The sequence below is a fragment of the Pongo pygmaeus genome, chromosome 21, assembly GCF_028885625.2.
Source record: "Pongo pygmaeus isolate AG05252 chromosome 21, NHGRI_mPonPyg2-v2.0_pri, whole genome shotgun sequence".
NCBI classification, from domain to species: domain Eukaryota; kingdom Metazoa; phylum Chordata; class Mammalia; order Primates; family Hominidae; genus Pongo; species Pongo pygmaeus.
The window spans coordinates 50,689,997-50,715,118 of record NC_072394.2 but is presented as its reverse complement, the minus strand read 5'-3'; positions in this window follow the sequence as shown (position 1 = coordinate 50,715,118).

The following is a 25,122-nucleotide window of genomic DNA, read 5'->3' as shown; positions in this document are numbered from 1 at the left end:
AGTTCAAGTGGTGGGGGCAGGCAGGGGGCGATATTTCAGTGGAGACTCCAAGGATGAATGGAAATTAGAAAAGTGAACCCAGATGGTGAGGCGGGAAGTGTTTCAGGCACAGAGAACAGCATGTGCAAAGGCCTATGCGGGAAGGACATCGTGTGTTCATGGACCTGAGGGGCGGCCAGCAGGCTGGAGCTGAGCGGGTTGAGAGGAGGATGGGGAGCTGGGGAAAGGCACTCCACGCAGAGGGCACAGCAGGGGCAAAGGCCCGGAGTCAGGCCTGAGCCTGTGTGGTTTGAGGAAGCAACAGAGGCCTGTCTGGGAGGAAAGTAACAGCAGAGGGGAGACCATAAGGTCAGGGCAGAGGGCAGGGCCGTGCTGGGCACTGTGAGCTGTGGATGGAAACTGGCATTCATGCTCGGGTGAGGGGAACGTGTTAGAACATTTTAAGGAGGGCAGGAACATTTGGGGATAATGTGAACTCTAGGAATCTCAACCAAGTAAATTCATAGTTTGAATGTTCACAAGACTTCTGCACAGGCAAAGTGAAAGATCGTTTCTAGAGCTGTGAGATAAGACCATAGTAAAAAAGAATTACTAAGTTTTTAAAGGTCATTTCAAATGGTGGATTTCCATCTTACAATTCAATGCAAGTAGGTTGCAAGCTTGATGGAAAGTAGAAAAGTTTCCTGACTTGCGTGAACAGAAAAGAAACATCAATTTGAAAGGAAAACATTTATTTATTTACTTCCTCTACAGTTTTCCTGACTGCTACATTTCATAAGAAGGGATTGTTTGTGAGGGTCAAGGAGCTGGAGGCCTGGGGAGGAGCTGGTGTTTTTGTTCAAGTTTGAGGGTCCTGGAGCTGGAGCCCAGGGGAGGAGGGGCTGCTGCCACTGATGTCTTAGGGTCGTGGAGCTGAAGATCCCAGAGGAGCCGGTGCTGCTCTTCTAGCTTGAGTTTCGTGGAGCTGGAGACCCAGGGAGAAGATGGTGCTGCTGTTTTCTAATTTAAGGATCGTGAAACAGAAGACCCAGAAAGGAGCTGGTGCTGCCGCTGCTCAGATCTGAGGGTGCTGGAGCTGGAGCCTGGGGGTGGAGCCAGTGCTGCCTTTGAAGTCTGAAAGTCATTGAGCTGGAAGTCCAGGAAGCAGCTGTTCTAGTTTGAGGGTCGTGGAGCTGCAGACCCAGGCAGGAGCAACGTTGCTGTACTTCGAGGGTCAGACAGCTGGCGACCCAGGGAGGAGACATCTTGTTCTAGTTTCAGGGTCGTGGAGCTGCTGACCCAGGCAGGAGCATTGTTGTTTTAGTTCGAGGGTCAGGAAGCTGGCGACCCAGGGAGAAGCAGTCTTGTTCTAGTTTGAGGGTCGTGGAGCTGCTGACCCAGGGAGGAGCAATGTTGTTATTTGAGGGGCTGGAAGCTGCAGACCTAGGGAGGAGACGTCTTGTTTTAGCTTGAGGGTCGTGGAGCTGCCGACTCAGGGAGGAGCAATGCTGTCATAGTTAGAGGGTGCGGAAGCTGACGACACATGGAGGAGAGAATTTGATCTGGTTTGAGGGTCGTGGAACTCCCGACCCAGGGAGGAGCAATGTTGTTTTAGTTCGAGGGTGCGGAAGCTGCCAACACAGGGAGGAGAGATCTTGATCTGGTTTGAGTGTCGTGGAGCTGCCGACCGAGGGAGGAGCATTGTTGTTTTAGTTCGAGGGTCCGGAAGCTGGCGACACAGGGAGGAGAGATCTTGTTCTAGTCTGAGGGTCGTGGAGCTGCAGACCCATGGAGGAGCAATGTTGTCATAGTTCGAGGGTCTGGAAGCTGGCGACACAGGGGGAGAGATCTTGTTCTAGTCTGAGGGTCCTGGAGATGCACAACCAGGGAGGAGCAATGTTGTTTTAGTTCGAGGGTCAGGAAGCTGGCGACACAGGGAGGAGAGATCCTGTTCTTGTCTGAGGGTCGTGGAGCTGCCGACCCAGAGAGGAGCAATGTTGTTTTAGTTCGAGGGTCAGGAAGCTGGCGACACAGGGAGGAGAGATCTTGTTCTTGTCTGAGGGTCGTGGAGCTGCAGATCCAGGGAGGAGCAATGTTGTTATTTGAGGGACTGGAAGCTGCAGACCCAGGGAGGAGCAATGTTGTTCTAGTCTGAGGGTCGTGGAGCTGCAGATCCAGGGAGGAGCAATGTTGTTATTTGAGGGACTGGAAGCTGCAGACCTAGGGAGGAGAGGTCTTGTTTTAGATTGAGGGTCATGGAGCTGCTGACCCAGGGAGGAGCACTGTTGTTATTTGAGGGGCTGGAAGCTGCAGACCTATGGAGGAGAGGTCTTGTTTTAGTTTGAGGGTCTTGGAGCTGCGGACCCAGGGAGGAGCAATGTTTTCAATAGTTCGAGGGTCAAGAAGCTGGCGACACAGGGAGGAGAGGTCTTGTTCTAGTCTGAGGGTCGTGGAGCTGCAGACCCATGGAGGAGCAATGTTTTCATAGTTGCAGGGTCTGGAAGCTGGCGACACAGGGAGGAGAGTTCTTGTTGTAGTCTGAGGTTCGTGGAGCTGCAGACCCACGGAGGAGCAATGTTGTCATAGTTCGAGGGTCTGGAAGGTGGCGACACTGGGAGGAGAGATCTTGTTCTAGTCTGAGGGTCGTGGAGCTGCAGATCCAGGGAGGAGCAATGTTGTTATTTCAGGGACTGGAAGCTGCAGACCTAGGGAGGAGAGGTCTTGTTTTAGTTTGAGGGTCGTGGAGCTGCCGACCCAGGGAGGAGCAATGCTGACATAGTTCGAGGGTCGGGAAGCTGACGACACACGGAGGAGTGATCTTGATCTGGTTTAAGGGTCATGGAGCTCCTGACCCAGGGAGGAGCAATGTTGTTTTAGTTCGAGGGTCCGGAAGCTGCCAACACAGGGAGGAGAGATCTTGATCTGGTTTGAGGCTCGTGGAGCTGCCGACAGAGGGAGGAACAATGTTGTTTTAGTTCGAGGGTCCGGAAGCTGGCGACACAGGGAGGAGAAGTCTTGTTCTAGTCTGAGGGTTGTGGAGCTGCAGACCCACGGAGGAGCAATGTTTTCATAGTTGCAGGGTCTGGAAGCTGGCGACACAGGGGGAGAGATCTTGTTCTAGTCTGAGGGTTGTGGAGCTGCAGACCCACGGAGGAGCAATGTTTTCATAGTTGCAGGGTCTGGAAGCTGGCGACACAGGGAGGAGAGTTCTTGTTCTAGTCTGAGGGTCGTGGAGCTGCAGATCCAGGGAGGAGGAATGTTGTTATTTGAGGGACTGGAAGCAGCAGACCTAGGGAGGAGAGGTCTTGTTTTAGTTTGAGGGTCGTGGAGCTGCCAACCCAGGGAGGAGCAATGTTGTCATAGTTCGAGGATCGGGAAGCTGGCGACACAGGGAGGAGTGGTCTTGTTCTAGTCTGAGGGTCGTGGAGCTGCAGACCCACGGAGGAGCAATGTTGTCATATATCGAGGGTCTGGAAGCTGGTGACACAGGGAGGAGATATCTTGTTCTAGTCTGAGGGTCGTGGAGATGCACAACCAGGGAGGAGCAATGTTGTTTTAGTTCGAGGGTCAGGAAGCTGGCGACAGAGGGAGGAGAGATCCTGTTCTTTTCTGAGGGTCATGGAGCTGCAGATCCAGGGAGGAGCAGTGTTGTTATTTGAGGGACTGGAAGCTGCAGACCTGGGGAGGAGAGGTCTTGTTTTAGTTTGAGTGTCGTGGAGCTGCCGACCCAGGGAGGAGCAATGTTGTCATAGTTCGAGGGTCGGGAAGCTGGCGACACAGGGAGGACAGGACTTGTTCTAGTCTGAGGGTCGCGGAGCTGCAGACCCACGGAGGAGCAATGTTGTCAATAGTTTGAGGGTCCGGAAGCTGGCGACACAGGGAGGAGAGATCTTGTTCTAGTCTGAGGGTCGTGGAGCTGCAGATCCAGGGAGGAGCAGTGTTGTTATTTGAGGGACTGGAAGCTGCAGACCTAGGGAGGAGAGGTCTTGTTTTAGTTTGAGGGTCGTGGAGCTGCCGACCCAGGGAGGAGCAATGCTGTCATAGTTCGAGGGTGCGGAAGCTGACGACACAGCGAGGAGAGATCTTGATCTGGTTTGAGGGTCGTGGAGCTCCCGACCCAGGGAGGAGCAATGTTGTTTTAGTTCAAGGGTCCGGAAGCTGCCAACACAGGGAGGAGAGATCTTGATCTGGTGTGAGGGTCGTGGAGCTGCCGAACGAGGGAGGAGCAATGTTGTTTTAGTTCGAGGTTCTGGAAGCTGGCGACACAGGGAGGAGAGATCTTGTTCTTGTCTGAGGGTCATGGAGCTACAGATCCAGGGAGGAGCAATGTTGTTATTTGAGGGACTGGAAGCTGCAGACCTAGAGAGGAGAGGTCTTGTTTTAGTTTGAGGGTCGTGGAGCTGCAGATCCAGGGAGGAGCAATGTTGTCATAGTTCGAGGGTCAGGAAGCTGGCGACACAGGGAGGAGAGATCCTGTTCTTGTGTGAGGGTCAAGGAGCTGCAGATCCAGGGAGGAGCAATGTTATTATTTGAGGGACTGGAAGCTGCAGACCTAGGGAGGAGAGGTCTTGTTTTAGTTTGAGGGTCGTGGAGCTGCGGACCCAGGGAGGAGCAATGTTGTCATAGTTCGAGGGTCGGAAAGCTGGCGACACAGGGAGGAGCGGTCTTGTTCTAGTCTGAGGTTTGTGGAGATGCACAACCAGGGAGGAGCAATGTTGTTTTAGTTCGAGGGTCAGGAAGCTGGCGACACAGAGAGGAGAGATCCTGTTCTTGTCTGAGGGTCGTGGAGCTGCCGACCCAGGGAGGAGCAACGTTCTTTTAGTTCGAGGATCAGGAAGCTGGCGACACAGGGAGGAGAGATCTTGCTCTAGTCTGAGGGTCGTGGAGCTGCAGATCCAGGGAGGAGCAGTGTTGTTATTTGAGGGACTGGAAGCTGCAGACCTAGGGAGGAGAGGTCTTGTTTTAGTTTGAGGGTCGTGGAGCTGCCGACCCAAGGAGGAGCAATGTTTTCATAGTTCGAGGGTCTGGAAGCTGGCGACACAGGGAGGACAGGTCTTGTTCTAGTCTGAGGGTCGTGGAGCTGCAGATCCAGGGAGGAGCAATGTTGTTATTTGAGGGGCTGGAAGCTGCAGACCTAGGGAGGAGACGTCTTGTTTTAGCTTGAGGGTCGTGGAGCTGCCGACCCAGGGAGGAGCAATGCTGTCATAGTTCGAGGGTGCGGAAGCTGATGACACAGCGAGGAGAGATCTTGATCTGGTTTGAGGGTTGTGGAGCTCCCGACCCAGGGAGGAGCAATGTTGTTTTAGTTCGAGGGTCCGGAAGCTGGCGACACAGGGAGGAGAGATCTTGTTCTAGTCTTAGGGTCGTGGAGCTGCAGACCCACGGAGGAGCAATGTTGTCATAGTTCGAGGGTCGGGAAGCTGGCGACACAGGGAAGAGAGATCTTGTTCTAGTCTGAGGGTTGTGGAGATGCACAACCAGGGAGGAGCAGTGTTGTTTTAGTTCGAGGGTCAGGAAGCTAGGGACAGAGGGAGGAGAGATCCTGTTCTTGTCTGAGGGTCCTGGAGCTGCAGATCCAGGGAGGAGCAGTGTTGTTATTTGAGGGACTGGAAGCTGCAGACCTAGGGAGGAGAGGTCTTGTTTTAGTTTGAGGGTCGTGGAGCTGCCGACCCAGGGAGGAGCAATGTTGTCATAGTTCGAGGGTCAGGAAGCTGGTGACACAGGGAGGAGAGATCTTGTTCTAGTCTGAGGGTCGTGGAGCTGCAGATGCAGGGAGGAGCAATGTTGTTCTTTGAGGGACTGGAAGCTGCAGACCTAGGGAGGAGAGGTCTGGTTTTAGTTTGAGGGTCTTTGAGCTGCGGACCCAGGGAGGAGCAACGTTTTCATAGTTCGAGGGTCAGGAAGCTGGTGACACAGGGAAGAGAGGTCTTGTTCTAGTCTGAGGTTCATGGAGCTGCAGACCCAGGGAGGAGCAATGTTGTCATAGTTGCAGGGTCCGGAAGCTGGCGACACTGGGAGGAGAGGTCTTGTTCTAGTCTGAGGGTCTTGGAGCCGCAGACCCACGGAGGAGCAATGTTTTCATAGTTCGAAGGTCTGGAAGCTGGCGACACAGGGAGGAGAGATCTTGTTCTTGTCTGAGGGTCATGGAGCTGCAGATCCAGGGAGGAGCAATGTTGTTATTTGAGGGGCTGGAAGCTGCAGACCTAGGGAGGAGACGTCTTGTTTTAGCTTGAGGGTCGTGGAGCTGCCGACCCTGGGAGGAGCAATGCTGTCATAGTTCGAGGTTGCGGAAGCTGACGACACAGGGAGGAGGGATCTTGATCTGCTGTGAGGGTCGTGGAGCTGCCGACCGAGGGAGGAGCAATGTTGTTTTAGCTCGAGGGTCTGGAACCTGGCAACACAGGGAGGAGAGATCTTGTTCTATTCTGAGGGTCGTGGAGCTGCAGACCCACGGAGGAGCAATGTTGTCATAGTTCGAGGGTCTGGAAGCTGGCGACCCAGGGAGGAGAGATCTTGTTCTAGTCTGAGGGTTGTGGAGATGCACAACCTGGGAGCAGCAATGTTGTTTTAGTTCGAGGGTCAGGAAGCTGGCGACACAGGGAGTAGTGATCTTGTTCTAGTCTGAGGGTCATGGAGCTGCAGATCCAGGGAGGAGCAATGTTGTTATTTGAGGGACTGGAAGCTGCAGACCTAGCGAGGAGAGGTCTTGTTTTAGCTTGAGGGTCGTGGAGCTTCAGACCCAGGGAGGAGCAATATTTTCATAGTTGCAGGTTCCGGAAGCTGGCGACACAGGAAGGGGAGGTCTTGTTCTAATCTGAGGGTGGTGGAGCTGGAGATCCTTGAATGAGCTGGTGCTGCAGTTTAAATCTGTGGTTCCTGGAGCTGGAGCCCTAGGCAGTAGCTGGTGTTGTTGTTGTTTATATATGAGGGTCATGGGGCTTGACCTACAGGGAGGAGATGCTGCTGCTGTTCAAGTCTGAGGGTGGTATAGCTGGAGAGCGGGGAGGAGGTAGTCTTGGTGTCTAGTGTGAGGGTGGTAGAGCTGTAGACCTGGGGAGGAGCCGGTGCTGCTGTGTAGTTTGAGGGTCATGGAACTGGAGACCTAGGGAGGAGCCAGTGCTACCGCCATTGAAGTCAGAGGGTCGTGGATCTCGAGTTTTCGGGGACAGCCCGTGCTGCTATTTAACTGTGGGGAGGATCCGGTGTGTCAGGTGACGTCTGAGGGTTTGGGACCTGGGGACCCAGGGAGGAGCCGGTGCTCTTCTTCTAGTTTGAGGGTAGTGGAGCTGGAGATCCCGGGAAGAGCCGGTGCTGTCATTTAAATCTGTGGGTCCTGGAGCTGGAACCCTTGTGGGGAGCCGGTTCTGCCATTCGTGTCTTAGGGTCATGGAGCTGGAAACCCAGGAAGGCAGCGGTGCTGCTGTTCTAGTTTAAGGATCGTGAAGCTGGAGATCTGGATAGGAGGTGGTGCTACGGTTGTTCAAATCTGAGGGTCGTGGAGCTGGAGCCTTGGGGAGTTGCCGGTGCTGCCTCTCAAGTCTGAGAGTTTCTGAGCTGGAGATCCAGACAGGAACCTGTGTTGCTGTTGTAGTTTGACAGTCATGGAGCTGGAGACTCAGGGGCGAGGGGTCCTGTTCTAGTCTGAGGGTTGTGGAGCTTGAGACCCAGGGAGGAGCTGCTGTTTTTTAAGGCTGAAGGTTGTGGAGTTGGAGACCAGGGAGGGAGCTGGTGTTACTGTTGATCAAGTCAGAGGGTCATGGGGCTTGAGGTACAGCGAGGAGCTGGTGCTGCAGTTGCAGGTTGAGGGTCATGGAGCTGGAAATCTAGGGAGGAGCTGCTGCTGGTGTTCAAGTCTGAGGGTCGTGTAGCTGGAGAGCGGGGAGGAGGTGGTCTTGGTGTCTAGTGTGAGGGTGGTGGATCTGTGGACCTGGGGAGGAGCTGGTGCTGCTGTGTAGTTTGAGGGTCATGGAACTGGAGACCTTGGGAGGAGCCAGTGCTACTGAGGGTCATGGATCTGGAGCTTTGGGGAACAGCCCATGCTGCTGTTTAACTGTGGGGAGGATCTGCTGTGTTAGTTGAAGTTTGAGGGTTTGGGAGCTGGAGACTAGGGGAGGAGCCAGTGATGCCATTCTATTCTGAGGGTCGTGGATCTGGAGATCTGGGGAGAGGCTGGTACTGCTGTTGTAGTTTGAGGCTCAAGGAACTGGAGACAGGGGGAGGAGCTGGTGCTGCTGCTGTTCATGTCTGAGGGTTGTGGAGCTGGAGACCCAGGGAGAAGCCCATACTATAGCTTTTTAAGTCTGAGGGTCATGGAGCCTGAGACCTGGGGAAGGGCCAGTGCTGCTGTTTAAATGGCTCCTCCCCGGGTCTCCAGCTCCATGACCTTCAAACTGGGACAGCAGCAGCAGCTCCTCCCCGGGTCTTCCAGCTCCATGACCCTCACACTAGAACAGCAGCACCGGCTCCACCCTGGGTCTCCAGATCCACGACCCTCAAACTGGAACAGCAGCACTGATTCCTCCCTGGGTCTCCAGCTCTACAACCCTCAGACTTGAGGAGCTGGAGACTCGGGGAGGAGCCAGGGCTGCTTTTCTACTTTGAGGGTTGTGGATCTGGAGACCTGGGGAGAGGCCGGTACTGCTGTTGTAGTTTGAGGTTCGTGGAACTGGAGACAGGGGGAGGAGACGGTGCTGCTGCTGTTCATGTCTGAGGGTTGTAGAGCTGGAGACCCAGGGAGAAGCCAGTACTATGGCTTTTTAAGTCTGAGGGTCGTGGAGCCTGAGACTTGGGGAGGGGCCAGTGGTGCTGTTCAAATGGCTCCTCCCCGGGTCTCTAGCTCCATGACCTTCAAACTAGCACAGCAGCACTGGCTTGGAGCTAGAAACTTTCTGAGGAGCTGGTGCTGCCTTTCAAGTCTGAGAGTTGTTGAGCTGGAGACCCAGGGAGGAACCTGTGTTGCTGTTCATGTCTGAGGATTGTGGAGCTGGAGACCCAGAGAGGAGCCGGTGCTGCTGATCTAGTTTGAAGGCCGTGGAGCTGGAGATCCAAGGAAGAGCCGGTGCTGCCGTTTCAATCTGTGGGTCTTGGAGTTGGAGCCCTGGGGGGACCCAGTTGTTTCATTCAAGTCTTAGAGTCGTGGAGCTGGAAACCCAGGGAGGCGGCGGTGTTGCTGTTCTACTTTAAGGATCGTGAAGCTGGAGACCTGGACAGAAGCTGGTGCTACCGCTGTTCAAATCTGAGGGTCGTGGAGCTGGAGCCTTGGGGAGGTGCCAGTGCTGCCTCTCAAGTCTGAGGGTTGTTGAGCTGGAGATTCAAGGAGGAGCCGGTGTTGCTGTTGTTGTTGGAGGATTGTGGAGCTGGAAGCCGAAGAGGAGCTGGTGTTGCAGTTCAAGTTTGACGGTCGTGTAGCTGGAGACTTAGGGAGGTGCTGGTGCTACCACCGTGTAAGTTGAGGGTCGTGGAGCTGGTGGCCCCGGGGAAGAGCCAGTGCTATAGTTGAAGTTTGGGGGAACTGGAGACCCAGGGAGTAGCCGGTGTTGCTGTTCTAGCTTGAGGGTTATGGAGCTGGAGGCTTGGTGGGGGCTGGTGCTGCCTCCCAAGTCTGAGAGTCGTTGAGCTGGAGATCCACAGGGGAGCTGGTGCTGCTGTTGTAGTTTGAGGATTGTGGAGCTGGAGACCTGGGGCGGAGCTGGTGTTGGAGTTGGAGTTTGAGGGTCAGGGAGCTGGAGATCTCGGCAGGAGCCAGTGCTACTGTTTAAGTCTGAGGGTCGTGGAGCTAAACATGGAGCCAAAGTTGGGGAAGTAGAGAGAGAGAGTTACAGGATGACCCTGGAAACGGTAGATGTAGCTGTACCCCAAGCAAGCTAAGCTTGGGAACTTCTCAGTGCTAGTGATGAGTGCATTCTTTTTCCTCTTACACAGTTTGGATTTGTTTTCTGCCTCACAAGAGAGAAAGATCCTGATTAATACCCTTAGGAATTGAAAAGCTTAAAAAAACTAAATGTTGTTGGTAATAAAAATAATAGGTATTAAACCATGATTATCCTGGCTGACAGAGACAAAATCACACACACACAATATATATCTTTCAATCAGTTAGTAAAATAAAACATAAATTGAAAAATAGACCCAAGCAAACTATTAAAAAGTTGTTTCATGGAGAAGCGATGGAGGACAGAGATTAATCTGAGAGTTGCTATTAATGGAAAAACTTCAAACTTACCATTTTTCCCATGAGGTTTTGGTGTAGAAAGATGTGTGAGTTCTGGCAGCTGAGTCACTTCACACAGCCTGGTGATGCAGTAGGTGTCGCAGAAGGACCCTCTCCCAGTTGGTCCTGCCTCTCTGCTACGATGAGTGTGGCCTCTGATCCCCAACAGCTGACTGTGTCTTGAGACCACGCCCATGAGCACAAGGGTCTCCACGGTGAAGGTTCCTGGATGGAACACCGTGGATGTTCCTAATGTTCCTTCCTGATGTTCATCTGCCATCTTGCTATTTAATGCAATATCTTCTAAATATTGAATAGAAAAAAGTATTTGTACAATATAGGCAAGGTATAAAGAATATCCACACACTGGACGCACAGACAGGGAGGGGCACCCACAGCAAACTCCTTTCGCCTGGGAGCAGGTGTGGTCCTTGAGTCCTATGTTGCCTGTTTCTTCCTCCGCCTTGGCCTACAGGCCGGATGTGATCTGACCTCTGCCTGCCTCTCGGACTCCATCTCCCCACTCCTGCTCCTGTTCTTTCTAACAATTATGTTACAGCCTCAGGGAATGTGATAAGGACCCTGAATCACGGTGGCTTCACTAAGACAGAGGTTCATTCTTTTCACATGAAATTTCAAGCCAGTAGGGTGGTTCTTCTCTGTGCATTTTTCAGGCTCTTAGGCTACTTCCATCTTGCTCCTCTGACTTCCTTAGGGTGTAGCTTCCCCCACAGTGTCCATCCTATCTACTGCCAGCCAGCAGAGAGGGGAGAAGAGAACAAGAGGACACAAATCTTCCTTCCTCTAAAGGCAGTTGCTGTGCACTGGCCTTATGTGCATTGGCCACTGCCTGGTCACGTGGCCACTGCTTGCTGCAAGGGATGCTGGGAAGTTTTCATCCTGGATGCCAGTGCCCACCTGGGTGACTCCTGAGATCGAGGGGAGAGAGGACATGAAAGAGAGTCACTGGCTCTTCCCATCGTCATGCATGTTGCTCCAGTCTAGGGCGACCCACTGCCTCAGCTTGCTCAGGACTGACGGGGGTCATGGGGCATAGACCTCTCAGTTTTATAACAGGGGCAGTTCCAGGTAAATCATCCCAGCTTGGCTGAGACTCAGAAGTTTCCTGGGACATGGGATTTCTAGTGTTAAAACCGGAAAAGTTCTGGGCAAACCTGGACAAGTTGGTCCCCTTTACTCCAGACCCACTGGCTTCCTTTCTGCTCCTCCAGCAGCCAAGCCAGTGCCTGCTGTGGGGCCTTTCCATCTACTGTTACCCCTATCCGGGGTTCCCTTTCTGCAACTCTGTGCAGTGCTCACTCCTCTTCTGTTGAGGAAAAGCTGGAGTCTCTGGGTGTCACCAGGTGCCTGGTGTGCTGTACTCAGCACTACACGCTCTGTGAAAATCCCTCCATGCTCTTCATAGAATGAGATCTGTTCTTTCCACCCTTCCCTGCCTACTTCAGTTTCAACGTCTCTGAGGAGTATTAGTTTTTATTCTCTTCAGCACTGAAAGATATATCTCTTTCCCTGAGTCTGTGGCTGGGTTAATGCATAGCCAGATAAATCTGATATTAATAATAACCTGAATGAAAAACATGTATTAAATCCCAAGATTATGATGTAGGAAGCAGGGATTCTGAAGAGATGTGTAAGCCTAATAAAGGCCAAAGGGTGTGGATTAAAAGGAAATGTGGGGTGGACAAACATTTTATGAAATAGAACCCCACCTCTTGGGTGAGTTCATTGGTACAAACTTTCTAGAGGGCAATTGGCAGTTGGCCAATGAAAGTGCACAACTTTTGGTCCCAAATTTCATTTATAGGTATTTATCCCTAGGAAATAGTCAGAAAAATATGCAAAGATGAATCTCTAAGGATTTTTATAAGAAGAAAGAAGTAGGAAGTATGAATGCCCGCTGGTGTTCCTGCACCCTGGCACCAGTGCTCCCCTCTCCTAGTGGGTGGGCACACGCTACATTTTCCCAGGCTTCCTTGCAGTGAGTTGTGGCCATGTGACCAGGTTCTGGCCAATGGGAGGTAATAAAAGTGTTGGGTGGCATTTTTGGAAACCCCCTTCTGTAACTTCTGTCTTGATATGGTTTGGATGTTGGTCCCCTCCAAATCTCATGTTGAAATGTGATCCCTGATGTTGGAGGTGGGGCCTGGTGGGAGGTGTTTTGTTGATGTGGGCAAATCCCTCTCACAATGGCTTGGTGCTGTCCCAATGGCTATGACTGAGTTCTTGCTCTGAGTTTATGGGAGATCTGGTTGTTTAAAGGGCCTGGCATGTCCTCCTCCCTCTCTTGCTCTTTCTCTCGCCATGTGATGTACTTGCTTCCCTTTCACCTTCTCCCATGATTGGAAGCTTCCTGAGGCCTCCTCAGGAGTTGATGGTGGTGTCATGCTTGTACAGCCTGCAGAACTGTGAGCCAAGTAAACCTCTCTTCTATAAATAACCCAGCCTCAGTTATTCCTTTAGGCAATGCAGACGGGCTGACATATATCTTTAGTGTCATTTCTTAGTTGTTCCATCCTTTGACCTGCTTCCTGGAATAAGCACATGATGGCTGGAGCTATTCTTGTCACCTTGAACCTTGAGGATTAGGCTTCTACCCTGCGGATAGCTGAATGTCCTCTGGAAGGAAATGAAAGTCCCTAATGCCACCCTAGACTGACAACTTCCAGTTTTGTTTTTACTTTTTTGTTTTTTGAGACAGAGTCTTGCTCTGTTGCCCAGGGTATAGTGCAATGGCGTGATCTTAGCTCATTGCAACATCTGCCTCCCGGGTTCAAGTGATTCTCATGCCTCAGCCTCCCGAATAGCTGGGATTACAGGTGTGTGCCACCATGTTTAGCTAATTTTTTAATTTTTATTAGAGACAGGGTTTCACCATGTTGACCAGGCTAGTTTCAAAATCATGACTTCAAGTGATCCACTCGCTTCAGCCTCCCAAAGTGCTGGGATTACAGGCGTGAGCCACTGCACCCGGCCCAGTCTTGCTTTTTATGAGATAAACTTCTCTCTTGGCTGAAGTTACATCACTGATAGGGGATATAACCGTAACTGGATAAAAGGTAGGAAATTGATTTAATATTTATATCTACACATGCCCATAGCAAAAATGATAGTGATTTGTTATCTATGTGTTAATATGGACAAAAAATATGGTTTAGAGTAAGCAAAACTCTTTTTCTTTTTTTTTTAGACAGAGTCACACTCTGTTGCCCAAGTTGGAGTACAGTGGTGCAATCTTGGCTCACTGCAACCTCTGCCTCCCAGGTTCAAGCGACTCTCCTGCCTCAGCCTCCTGAGTAGCTGGGACTACAGGCGCACACCACCACACCCAGGTATTTTTTTTGTATTTTTAGTAGAGACGGGGTTTCTCCATGTTGGTCAGGCTGGTCTCTAACTCCTGACCTCAGATAATCCGCCCACCTTGGCCTCCCAAAGTGCTGGGATTACAGGCATGAGCCACTTCGCCCAGCCAGCATTGGTATTTTCTGACCGCTGATGATTGGAGGTGCTGTTCCCACTTGCCCAAAACATCCTAATCAACCCCCAGGGAGCCACAGATGACTGGAATGTCTTTGAACCTGGACACCTCACAGGACAGTGGGGTCTGCATGGAAAGAGGAAAGTCTGGGGAGAAGCTGTATAGCGATGGGAAAGAAAAGGTAATTTTGTTTGAATCTTCCAGGTTTAAATGGACAGCAAATAAAGTCTGGAGCTTGAGAGAGAGGCTAGAAGTTAAGTAGATAGCAGGTGGGAGGGATCCAGAGGTAATGGTTCGGAGATCTGCCTCAGATCTGTTTTGGGGAATCCTGAGTAAACGTAGACTTTAATCCTTTTCCACATAGTCAGATATTACTTTTAGGATGCTGTGAACTCATTGCCTGGCTTGGTTTTTGCACTTGCATAGCCTGGTTAGAAAATAAATTCATGGCTGGGTGCAATGGCTCACGTCTGTAATCCCAGCACTTTGGGAGGCCGAGGCAGGCGGATCGTGAGGTCAGGAGATCGAGACCATCCCGGCTGACACGGTGAAACCCCATCTCTACTAAAAATACAAAAAATTAGCTGGATGTGGTGGCAGGTGCCCTGTGGTCCCAGCTACTCAGGAGGCTGAGGCAGGAGAATGGCGTGAACCTGGGAGGTGGAAGTTGCAGTGAGCTGAGATCGCGCCACTGTATTCCAGCCTGGGTGACTGAGTGAGAGTCCGTCTCAAAAAAAATAAATAAAAATAAATAGATAAATAAATAAATAAATTCACAGGCCGGGCGCAGTGGCTCACGCCTATAATCCCAGCACTTTGGGAGGCCGACGGTGGCAGATCACGAGGTCAGGAGATTGAGACCATCCTGGCTAACACGGTGAAACCCCGTCTCTACTAAAAATATTTAAAAATTAGCTGATTAGCCGGGCGTGGTGGCGGGCACCTGTAGTCTCAGCTACTTAGGATGCTGATCAGGCAGGCGAATGGCGTGAACCCGGGAGGTGGAGGTTGCAGTGAGCCGAGATGGCACCACTGCACTCCAGCCTGGGTGACAGAGCGAGACTCCGTCTCAAAAAAAAAGAAAGAAAAAGAAAAAAGAAAAAAAATAAATTCACCTCCCTTGTATCAATATAGTCACCAACCACTTCCTGCTGGAGAACTCCTTCCCACTCTCCTGTGCATTTGTTTACTTTTTGAAAAGCTTTTTTTTTTTTTTCATTTTCAATGTTTCAAAGGCAGCTGTTGCCACAGTCTCTGGGAGCCTGTGAATCAGCAGAGGCCTACAAGGAATGATGAATCTTTGTGAAGCAGGAGGAGGAGGGGATGAGGGCAAAGGGGCCAGGAGCCCAGGAGAGTGGATCAGGAAGGACAGGTCCAAGCAGAGTCAGAGAGGGGTGCAGGAGAGTTTTGGGGGGACACAGACTGCTGACTCCTCCACCTCTTAAAATAGCCACATCTAACAACTTAAAACAGGAGGGGATCTTAGATCAGAGGTGTGTTACTCTGTTTTCACACTGCTGTAAAGATACTACCTGAGACTGGGTAATTTATAAACAAAAGAGGTTTAATTGATTCACAATTCCACATGGCTTGAGAGGCCTCAGGAAACTTAAAATCATGGCAGAAGGCCATGGGAAAGCAAGGCACACCTTACATGGTGGCAGGAGAGAGAGAGCAAGAGGGGAGGTGCCACATTTTTAAACCATCAGATCTCGTAAGCACTCACTCACTATCACGAGAACAGCATGGGGAAATGGCCCCCATGATCCAATCACCTCCAACCAGGGCCCTCCCTTTACATGTGGGGATTACAACTCAAGATGAGATTTGGGTGGGGACACAGAGTCAAACCATATGAAGAGGAAACTGGGTCATGGAGATAGATGCCCACTTTTCCAGAGTCAGGGATGAAGTTGACATGGGAGCCAGTTCTCCGAACTCTTGCCCATTGCTCTCTTCCTCTCCCCCGTCACCTTTCCTTCAGAATGAGTTGTGAAATCAGCGGAACATTATAAGCAGAGGAATCATGAGTCTGCTCTGTGTATAAATGTATCACACAGAATGCTCTGACAAGGCGAAGAGTTCAGGATGGGGGTGGCAGGTGGAGGACAGGAGGTGAGAGACCAGTGAGGGGGTTGCTGCAAAAACTGGATGAGAGCTAATAGTAGCTTGGACCAAAGTGGGAGCAATGGAGGTGGTGAGAAGTGACTGGACTCAGGATATATTGTGAAGATAAAGCCTACACAATTTCCAGGTGGACTGGGTGTGGCATATAAGAGAAAGGAAGAAGAGAAAGATGGTGCCCAGGTTTTGGTCCTGAGCACCTGGAAGAATGGACTTGCTTGGGCCGAGATGGGAAAGGCTGCAGAAGAAGTAGATTTAGACAGAGGATATCTCAGTCTGATCAGGCTTCTATAACAAAATTCCATAGGCTGGGCAGCTTGTCAACAACAGAAATTTCTTCCTCACAATCTTGGAGGCTGGGAAGTCCAAGATCAAAGTGTCATCAGATTCAGTGGATGACGGGGGCCTGCTTCCTGGTTCACAGTTAGCACCTTATCCCTGTATCCTCGCCTGGTGGAAGGGGGTGAACGAACTCCCTTGAAGTTTCTTTTATAAGGGCATTAGTCCTATTCATGAGGCTCTACCCCTAAGTCCTATTCACTTCCCAAAGGCCCACCTTCTATACCGTCACCTTGGGAGTTCAAATTGCAACATATAAATTTGTGGGGAGGTGCATAATCATTCAGATTGTAGCATGGGAATAAAGAGTTTCATTTTGAACAGATTAAGTCTTGATATGTCTGGACAGCTGAGTGCATGAGCTCTGAATCCAGGGGAATTTCAGGCCAGAGATACAAATGTGGGAGCTGTGAGCATAGAGATGTTTAAAGCCTTTATCTCGGAGAAGATCTCCCAGGGAGAGAGGATCAGATCTTCTCAGATGGGCTTACTGTGTCATCTTGGGACTATTCCTCCACCTCTTGAACCTTTTGCTTGAAGCAGCAGCAGCCTGGGCAACAAGAGCAAAACACCATCTCAAAAAAAAAAAAAAGAAAATACCAATGTTTTTAGGAAAAGACTGGGGAGGGCAGCTCTGGGAATTATATATTCCAATTTCCTATTGTAGAAAGCCAGTTTGGCTCTATACCCCTCCCTCTACCTTCATCCCTGCTTATTTGATCCAACCTTTTGCTTGTCAGTAAAAATATGGATTGAAGAACTTGATCTCCAATATCCTGTCCTGCTCCATTGTTCTAGAATAGAAGAGGGTCTTCAGGATTGACTGAGCCAGGCTGATGAAGTGGGTGCTGCCCACAGATCAGTGTTTATCTGCATCAGGGTGAAGACCTGGGCATACATGGATTATCACCAGGTTGGCAGACCCTGATGCAGGTGGAGTGAGACATGGGATGCTCCCCGGTGCTTCAAGCTGCTTAACTGGAAGCATCAACAGCCAAGCCTTTGATTAGCTCCTGTTTTCTATGACAGGAAATCAGAACCATTAGACAAACCAGTCAAGCTGGGAATCTCAGCTTGCATTCCCCACAAGACCCACCACCTCTGTGATCAATCACATCATCAGGAAGGTCACTGGCAACCTGTTGATCAGCTGGTGGTGAAACAAAGTGCTGCACATGCCGCCAGGCCATGCTGCTTGGCATCCCCTTCCCTATTATCAAGGGCCCTATAATTCTTACTTCTGCCCAGGGCCCTATAAAGGCAGTCATTTAATAATGATTTTACAGGATGACCCAAGCTCTGTGGGGGCAGGGTAAACTTCTGCTCTAATTACACAATAGCTCCAGCTGGTGCCTTAGAAATGGGGCCCTGAAAAATGGGAGAAAGTCTTTGTTTCCAGGTCAGGCAGGCTAGGCTGTTTGTGGAGAGAGAGAATAAAATGGGGACTAGAATAGACTGAAGAGGTATGTTGGGTTGGACTGAAAACTGCCTGCACCCAAAAGGTCAAAGTCGGGAGGTTGCCTAACAGGTTGTACTGACGAGACCAACATGAAAACCTGTACATGTATCCCTCCAAGATACAGTAGGTGTGACGGTTAGGAACGTGAATTCAGGAGACACACTGCCTCGGTTGGAATCCTGGCTGTCTTTTTGTACCTGTGTCACCTAGGACAAGTGATTTAACTTCTCTGTGTTTAAAAGCTTCACATGAAAAATAGGTACAATAATAGCACCGATTCCATCAGGTTGTTCTGAGGATTAAATGAGTTAATATACGTAAAGTCCATAAACCAATACCTGGAGCACCATGAGTATTACACAAGGCTTGCTGTTCCTAAGGACTGAACCCTTAGCCAGATTCCAAATTTTGCCTATTTGAAAAATCGCCTGTGACACGTCTGGACTCAGAACGCTCTCAGTTCATGAGAGGAAGAACTCAGCTCATGGATTTCTTACCTCTAGTCTTGCTCTCTAATCAGATAAATCAATAGTTATTGATTAGGTGGCTGCAGTGTGGGCAGCTCTGGGCCAGATATACAGAACCTTAAAATCAAGATATAGATCCAAGACACAAACATGTAACTTGCTGAACAGAAAGAGTGGCACCAAGTGACGTTCAGGATAGTGATGGGAAAAGTGTCACAGGGCAGCACACGGTCAGTACCCAGATGCTCAGGCAGAGAGTGAGAGGTGCAGGAATTTGAACAGAGTACTAGCAGATGATCTACTAGGAAAACCCAAGAGAGTCTACAAGAAGTTTTGGAGCTTGTAATTGTGGCCAGAATTCCAATGGGCTATAAAATTAGCATGTGGCCGGGCGCCATGGCTCATGCCTGTAATCCCAGCAATTTAGGAGTCAGAGGCAGGCAGATCGCTTGAGTCCTGGAGTTCAAGACCAGCCTGGGCTACATGGTGAAACCCCATCTCTACAAAAAACACAAAAATTATCCGGACATGGTGGCACGTGCCTGTAGTCCCAGATACTTGGGAAGCTGAGACAGAAAGCCTGCCTGAGCACAGGAAGCAGAGGTTGCAGTGAACCGAGATGGTGCCACTGCACTCCAGCCTGGGCAACAGAGCCAGACCCTGTCTCAAAAAAAAAACAAAAGCAAAAAGAACGGTAGTTAAACCACAAACAGAAACAAATCCAATTTTAAACTGCAACATACAACATTTTGATATTATTATAGCAAGTCTTTGGGATTCATATGAATAAAACCATAAAAACAAAAAATCAAATAATAACATGCATAGCACATTCCTTGATAGGGAGTTAATATTGACTTGATACCTATTTCCTTCCTCTCAATCTATAAAATGTGAAATTCCAGTAAATTATCATGAGGGAAATGGTCTATAGTGAATTTGAAAACTTAAGGCATAAAAAAATGCTTTTTAGAAAAGAAAAGAAATTATGGATTTAGCTGTACCAGGTATTCTCACACATAGAATTGTAATAACTGAAGTGTCAGGCTGATTAGAAACAAAGCAAGAAAACTCAATAGAAAATTCAGAAAAAGACCCGCAGATATAAAACTTTGCAATGTGATAAAGGTTGCATTTCCATTATTTGAAGGAAGATGGATTATTCAATAAATGGTATTCAGATCATTTTGAAGGTGCCTAATGATCTAGATAAAAATATTAAATCTGATCCGTATCTCATTTGTACATCAAAATATACTCTGGATGTGTTGGTAAATTAAGTGTAGAAAACATATAAGTCCTGGAAGGAAATAAATGAATTTTACATAATATTGGGGGATTTGTAAACATAAATATGGAAGGCACAAAGAAAAAGTTTACTGGATATAAGAAACAACAATGGGAAACTTTTCTTTCGATATCTCTGAAATTTATTCATTTTTCAATCTCATAAACTTACTCTAAGATGCCATTTCTTGCCTGAATTCATTCATTCTTTCTTTCATTGAGTGGCTACTATATGATAGATATTGTTCCCGGTGCCAGAAATACAGTAGTTTTTAAAAAGGGCAAAACTTCTGGCCCTTATGAGGCTTGCCTTCTAGCAGGGCAGACAGAGTAGGAACAGGATAGATAAGTAACATACACAACATGTCAGATTGTGTTTGGGTTTATGAAGAACAATAAGGGAAGAGATGGAGATATAGTTTGCGGGGAGTACTTTGCAATTTTAAAAGGAGAGGTCAGGCTGGGCATGGTGGGTCATACCTGTACTCCTGGCATTTTGGGAGGCCCAGGAAGGAGGATTTTTTTGAGCCCAGGAGATTGAGATCAGCCTGGGCAACATAGTGAGACCCCATCTCTACAAATATTTTTGTAAAATTAGCCAGACATGGTAGCACACCTATAGTCCCAGCTAATCAGGAGGCCAAGGAGGGATGATTGCTTGAGGCCAGGAGTTCAACACCACCCTGGGCAATATAACGAGACCTCATCTCCACAAAACATAGGAACATTAGCTGGGCATGATGGTGCACACCTCTACTCTGGAGGCTGAGGTGGGAGGATCGCCTGAGCCCAGGAGGTCAAGGCTGCAGTGAGCTGTGATGATGCCACTCTGTTCCAGCCTAGGCAACAGAGAGAGAACCTGCTTCTAAAAAAGTGGGGAAGGGTGTCAGGAAAGCTTCTATGAGAACTTGACATTTGAGCAAAGCATTATAAGAAGAGAGCAGGTGATCATGTGGATAATTTAGGCAAAATATTCCAGGCAAGGAAACAAGGAAAAGGCAAGAACAAAGCCCCTGTGGCAGTTGTGTGCCTGACAGTGGTTGAGGACCCTCAAGGAAGCTGGCGTGGCTGAAACCAAGCAAGTGAGGGAGAAGAGTAGCAAGAGATGAAGTCAGGAAATATTGGGAGCTGATCATGTGGGCTCTTGTAATCTATTCAAGGAATGTTGGCGTACAACTTCTTCCAATGAGAGGCTGTAGAGCATGGTGATAATCTGGTGAATGGATGAATGGGCAGACGGACGGGCAGATGGGGCGATAGGCAGGTGCATGAATGAGTGGATGGGTGGGTGAGTGAGTAGAAGGGTGAAGGGATGGGTGGATGGTGGGTGGTGGATGGGTGGGTGGATGAGTAGATGGGTGAAAGGAAGAGTTAATAAACTAGAGGCAACCAGAGGGAAAAACAAAATATGCAGTTGAATACATGGGTCTGAAACTCAGATAAGGGAGAATAACTGGAAGAAGTGCCTCTTCGGGAGTCAGAGAGGCAGCAGTGGTCACTGGGGTCTCAGGCATAGACCAATACCTAGAGAAGGAAGACAGAGAGGGAAGAGAGGAGCATCTGGGGTCAGAGCTTAGGGGATCATGTGCCAGCCCCTCTTCTAAACTCTTTACATATTTTAAGTCTTCCCATTCTCAAAAAAAAAAAAAAAATCCTGAGGTAGATACTATTGCTATCACATTTTTAGAGACGGTATAACTGTGACACAAAGAAATTAAATGACTTGCTCAAGGTTCCACAGTGAGTAAGCGGAAGGGCCAGGGGCTTGAACTCAGGCATTTATGCTCTTCTCTTAATCACCATGATGAAATGATGGGACCGGTGCAAAAACACGACACAGCCACACAATGGAGGGGCTTGCAGCCCTTAAACATGATGCTGCAGAAATGTGTGCATTGATGTGAAAATTTAAAAACTACATTGTGATTCAGTGATAAAATCTGTGGATAGGTAGATTTTTTTAATGCATGCATAGGGAAAGGACAGAAAACTACACCTGAATTTCCTAGAATAAATACATTACTTTAAAAAAATTTTAATAGAAAAAAAATGCCCAGATAAAGATATCAATCACAGTATCCACATCTATACAATGATTGATCCAGCTGTGGCCCTCCCCTCTCACCCAGTCCCACGTGGCTTCCTTTGAAACTGCAGACTGGAGATGACAGTGGTGAATTCTAGTCTTACTCACTGGATATCAGCATTTCTGAAGAAAGTCGCCATATCAGAGTGCCTCCCTCCCTCTCTTCCTCCCTTCTTCTCTCCCTCCATCCCTCTCTTCCTTCTTTCCTTCCAACTGACATTTATTGAACACCTGCTGTATGCCAGGTACAGTGCTAGGCACCCAACAAATAAGATCAAGAGGGGCCCTCCTTCACAGAGCAGATGGAGGAAGTTAGACGACAAACATACAAGGCAGTAAATGAACAATATAGTGTCAGGAGGTGGTCCAAGTTATGAAAGAAATGGAGTGAGTAATGTCATAGAGAATGTGGTGTTGTCACAAGTAAGAGTCCCAGAAAACAGACTCTGAGGGCACTCATTAGCATGCACGATGATTATTAAGGAGGGAAGAGGGAAATGGCCACTCTAGAATGTGACATGATCTGATGTCACTCTCTCTGCTGTGTGGACAATGGATTTTATAAGGAAAGGAAACAGGGTGGTCCATCAGGAGCGGTTGCGATTATGAAGGTATAAGATGATGGTGGTACAACTGACCACCTTCCAGGAACAAAGCCTAGTCAATAGAAAGCACCTGCATGGAGAGCGTGGGTCCAAGCATCAGCCTCGGGGGTCCTGTTGCCAGTCAAGGTCACTGTTAAGCCCCATGTGCAAGCTCTGCAGCTAATTGGCTAAGCACATCTGGGACAAGGTGGGGCAGGTCTAACCATGGCATGAAAACACTTGAGTGTATAGACTTTGTGGCCTGTTCATATACAAGAACCTGGGCGAAGCTGATGAGGAAATGAGGTAGTCCATGAAGTGTAAGGAACAATGGTCATCTACGTACCTGGCCACAAATATGTCGTCTCCCCAAAACACCCAGCTCATGTTTGCAGAGTGCCTTCCTGCTTGACATTCAAAGCATTTTCATGTCCACAATCACCATCCTCTTTTTTTTTTTTTTTTTTAACAGTCTTGCTCTGTCACCCAGGCTGGAATGCAGTGGCACGATCATGGCTCATTGCAGGCTCGAACTCCTGGGCTCAAGTGATCCTCCCACCTCAGCCTCTTGAGTAGCTGGGACTAGAGGCATGCACCATCACATCTGGCTAATTTTTTCATATTTTTGCTGAGAAGGGGTCTCACTGTGTTGCTCAGACTAGTCTCAAACTCCTGGCCTCAAGCGATCCTCCCACCTTAGCCTCCCAAAGCACTAGAATTATAGGCCTGTGCCACCATGCCCAACTCACCATTCTCTTCCAATAGGCTGTGTAATTTCCTCTCTGTGTTGTAGATGAAGAAATTCTGGCTGGGGGAAATCAGAGGAAAACAACAATTGAATTTCTCAGACATTCCCATGACTTGGTTCTGAGTATGGGCTAGGAACCCTGCCAGGGGCTATGAAATGCATCAAGTTTGCCCCAAGGTCACAGAACAAATTGGTCATAGAGTCAAGACTTGAATGTGAGTTGCCCAATTCCAGGGCTCTCTTTCGTGCCCATTGGGGCCATAGGGTGCAACTCTACTCTGCCCCTGTGTGCTCTTCTGTGAGGCTCCTGTTGCCACTGGAAGGAAGGCTGGACAAAGGCTGACTATACGATTCTTAGTTCCCAAACTAGACCCACTTTGAGTATGAATGGGGAGATACTATTAATAATTATTCTAGAACACAGGGACTGTCCCAGGTAAACTGGAACTTGTGGTCCCCTTAACTAGATGCCACATTTGCCTGGAACCTTACATAAGACAGAGAAAATGTCCATTGTCTGCAACAGAGAATGAAACCAATGGGCTGATGACCCAAGGGAGTAGAAACCTGGCCACCACATTGCCCAGCTCTGTGACCCAGGCAGCTTATTCATTTCCTCTGTGCCTCAGTGGCCTAATTTGTCAAATGGTGATGACACTCATAATTCTACTTCCAGGTTTCTCTAAAGATGCAGTGAGATGATGGCTGGGGAGCTCTTCCACCTGCGCCTGGCAGGGTGTGAGCACCCTACAAGGACTGGCTTTCATCGTCACTTCCAGGGACAACATGGCCGCGCCACTTCCAGCAATTCTGGACCTTGCCCTGTGAAGCCTGAGCAAGCACTTTGTAGGATGTACTGCATGGATACCAAAGAGGAGCGTCTATGTCCTCCTGGAACTTTGAGTCTGGCTGGAGAGACAAAAGACTGGAATTCTCAATCAAGGAGAACTGAGCAGGGGAGTGAGAAGGGTTTGCTGCAGATGGGTGGAGAGCAATCAGCAAATTCCAAGACTAGAGGGGCACGGGTTGCATAAAGGTTCTATTGCTGCTGTCACAAATCACCACTAACTTTGTGGTTTAAACAACATCAATGTATTACCTCATAATTCTGGGGTTCAGAAGTCTGAAATGGGCCTCACTGGGCTAAAATGGAAGGGTTAGCAGGGCTGCATTCCTTCCAGAGGCTCTAAGGAAGAATGTGTTTCCCTGCCTAGCTCAGCTTCTAGGAGCCACCCACATTCCTTGGCTCATGGCCCCCTCCCTCCATATGTCAGTCCTGTCAGGCCAAATCCTTCTCATGGTGCCAGCTCTCTGGTGCTACCTCCCTCATCTACTTATAAGGACTCTCGTGATTACCTCGGGTCCACCCAGATAATCCACAATCATCTCCCTATTTTAAAGCTAGCTGATACACAACCTGAATTCCATCTACAACATTACCTCCTGTTTGCCATGTAACCTGGAATATCCACAGGTTCCAAGGATACATATGAGACCGTCTTGTGGGGCAGTTATTATTCTCCTTACCATGGAGGTCACTGAAATTGAATAGCCTCTTCCATCCTGCAGCATGAACGCTGAGGCCCTGGAAGAGGCAGGGAATTGCCCAGCGTGCTATCGCTGGTCATTGATGGTGATTAGATCTCTGCCCCCCAACAAACCCTGCCTCCCAGGCCAGGGCTTTTCAGGTCCAGAAAATGTTATGTAATATATTTTGCAGTTGAGATATTTAGAGGGCGGTTCTCCATGAGAGGCAGTGTCATGACTGCTGTGGGAAGTACCTGGTGCATTTTCTCAAGCTGCTCAGCCTGGAGTCTCCCCTTTTAGTAATAAAGGGTAAAATTAAACCCAGTGACTTTCTCTGTTGCTGGAAGTCACATCAAGTTCAGCAGGAATCATTGCAGAAGCACCCTTCACAAATCACAGATTCATTACTAAACATATTTCAAAATAAATGTCCGTTTTCCAGCCCTAGAATAGAAAATCAATACCACAGTCGTGCTCAGGCAGATGGCTGATTTAGGAGCTGACTTCGTCACATTCCTTCATCAGAAAGGTCACTCAGGAACCTCCATCATAAGCACACCCCCTCTCCAACCCAAGCCGGAGAGGGATGAGAAGGCGGTAATTTATACATGTAATTATTCTCATGCAGTGAACAGATGGGAGATTTTCTCCAGGGAACATGGTGTACAACATCCCATTTCTCATGGGAGCAGTGTGGACAGTTCCAATTAGCCAACTTCCCGCGAACCAGCCCCCAGCAGAACTCAGAGGAGGGAAAGGAAAGAGAAAAATCATCAAGGCTTGCATTAGCTTCTGTCGTAGCACAGTGCCTACTTG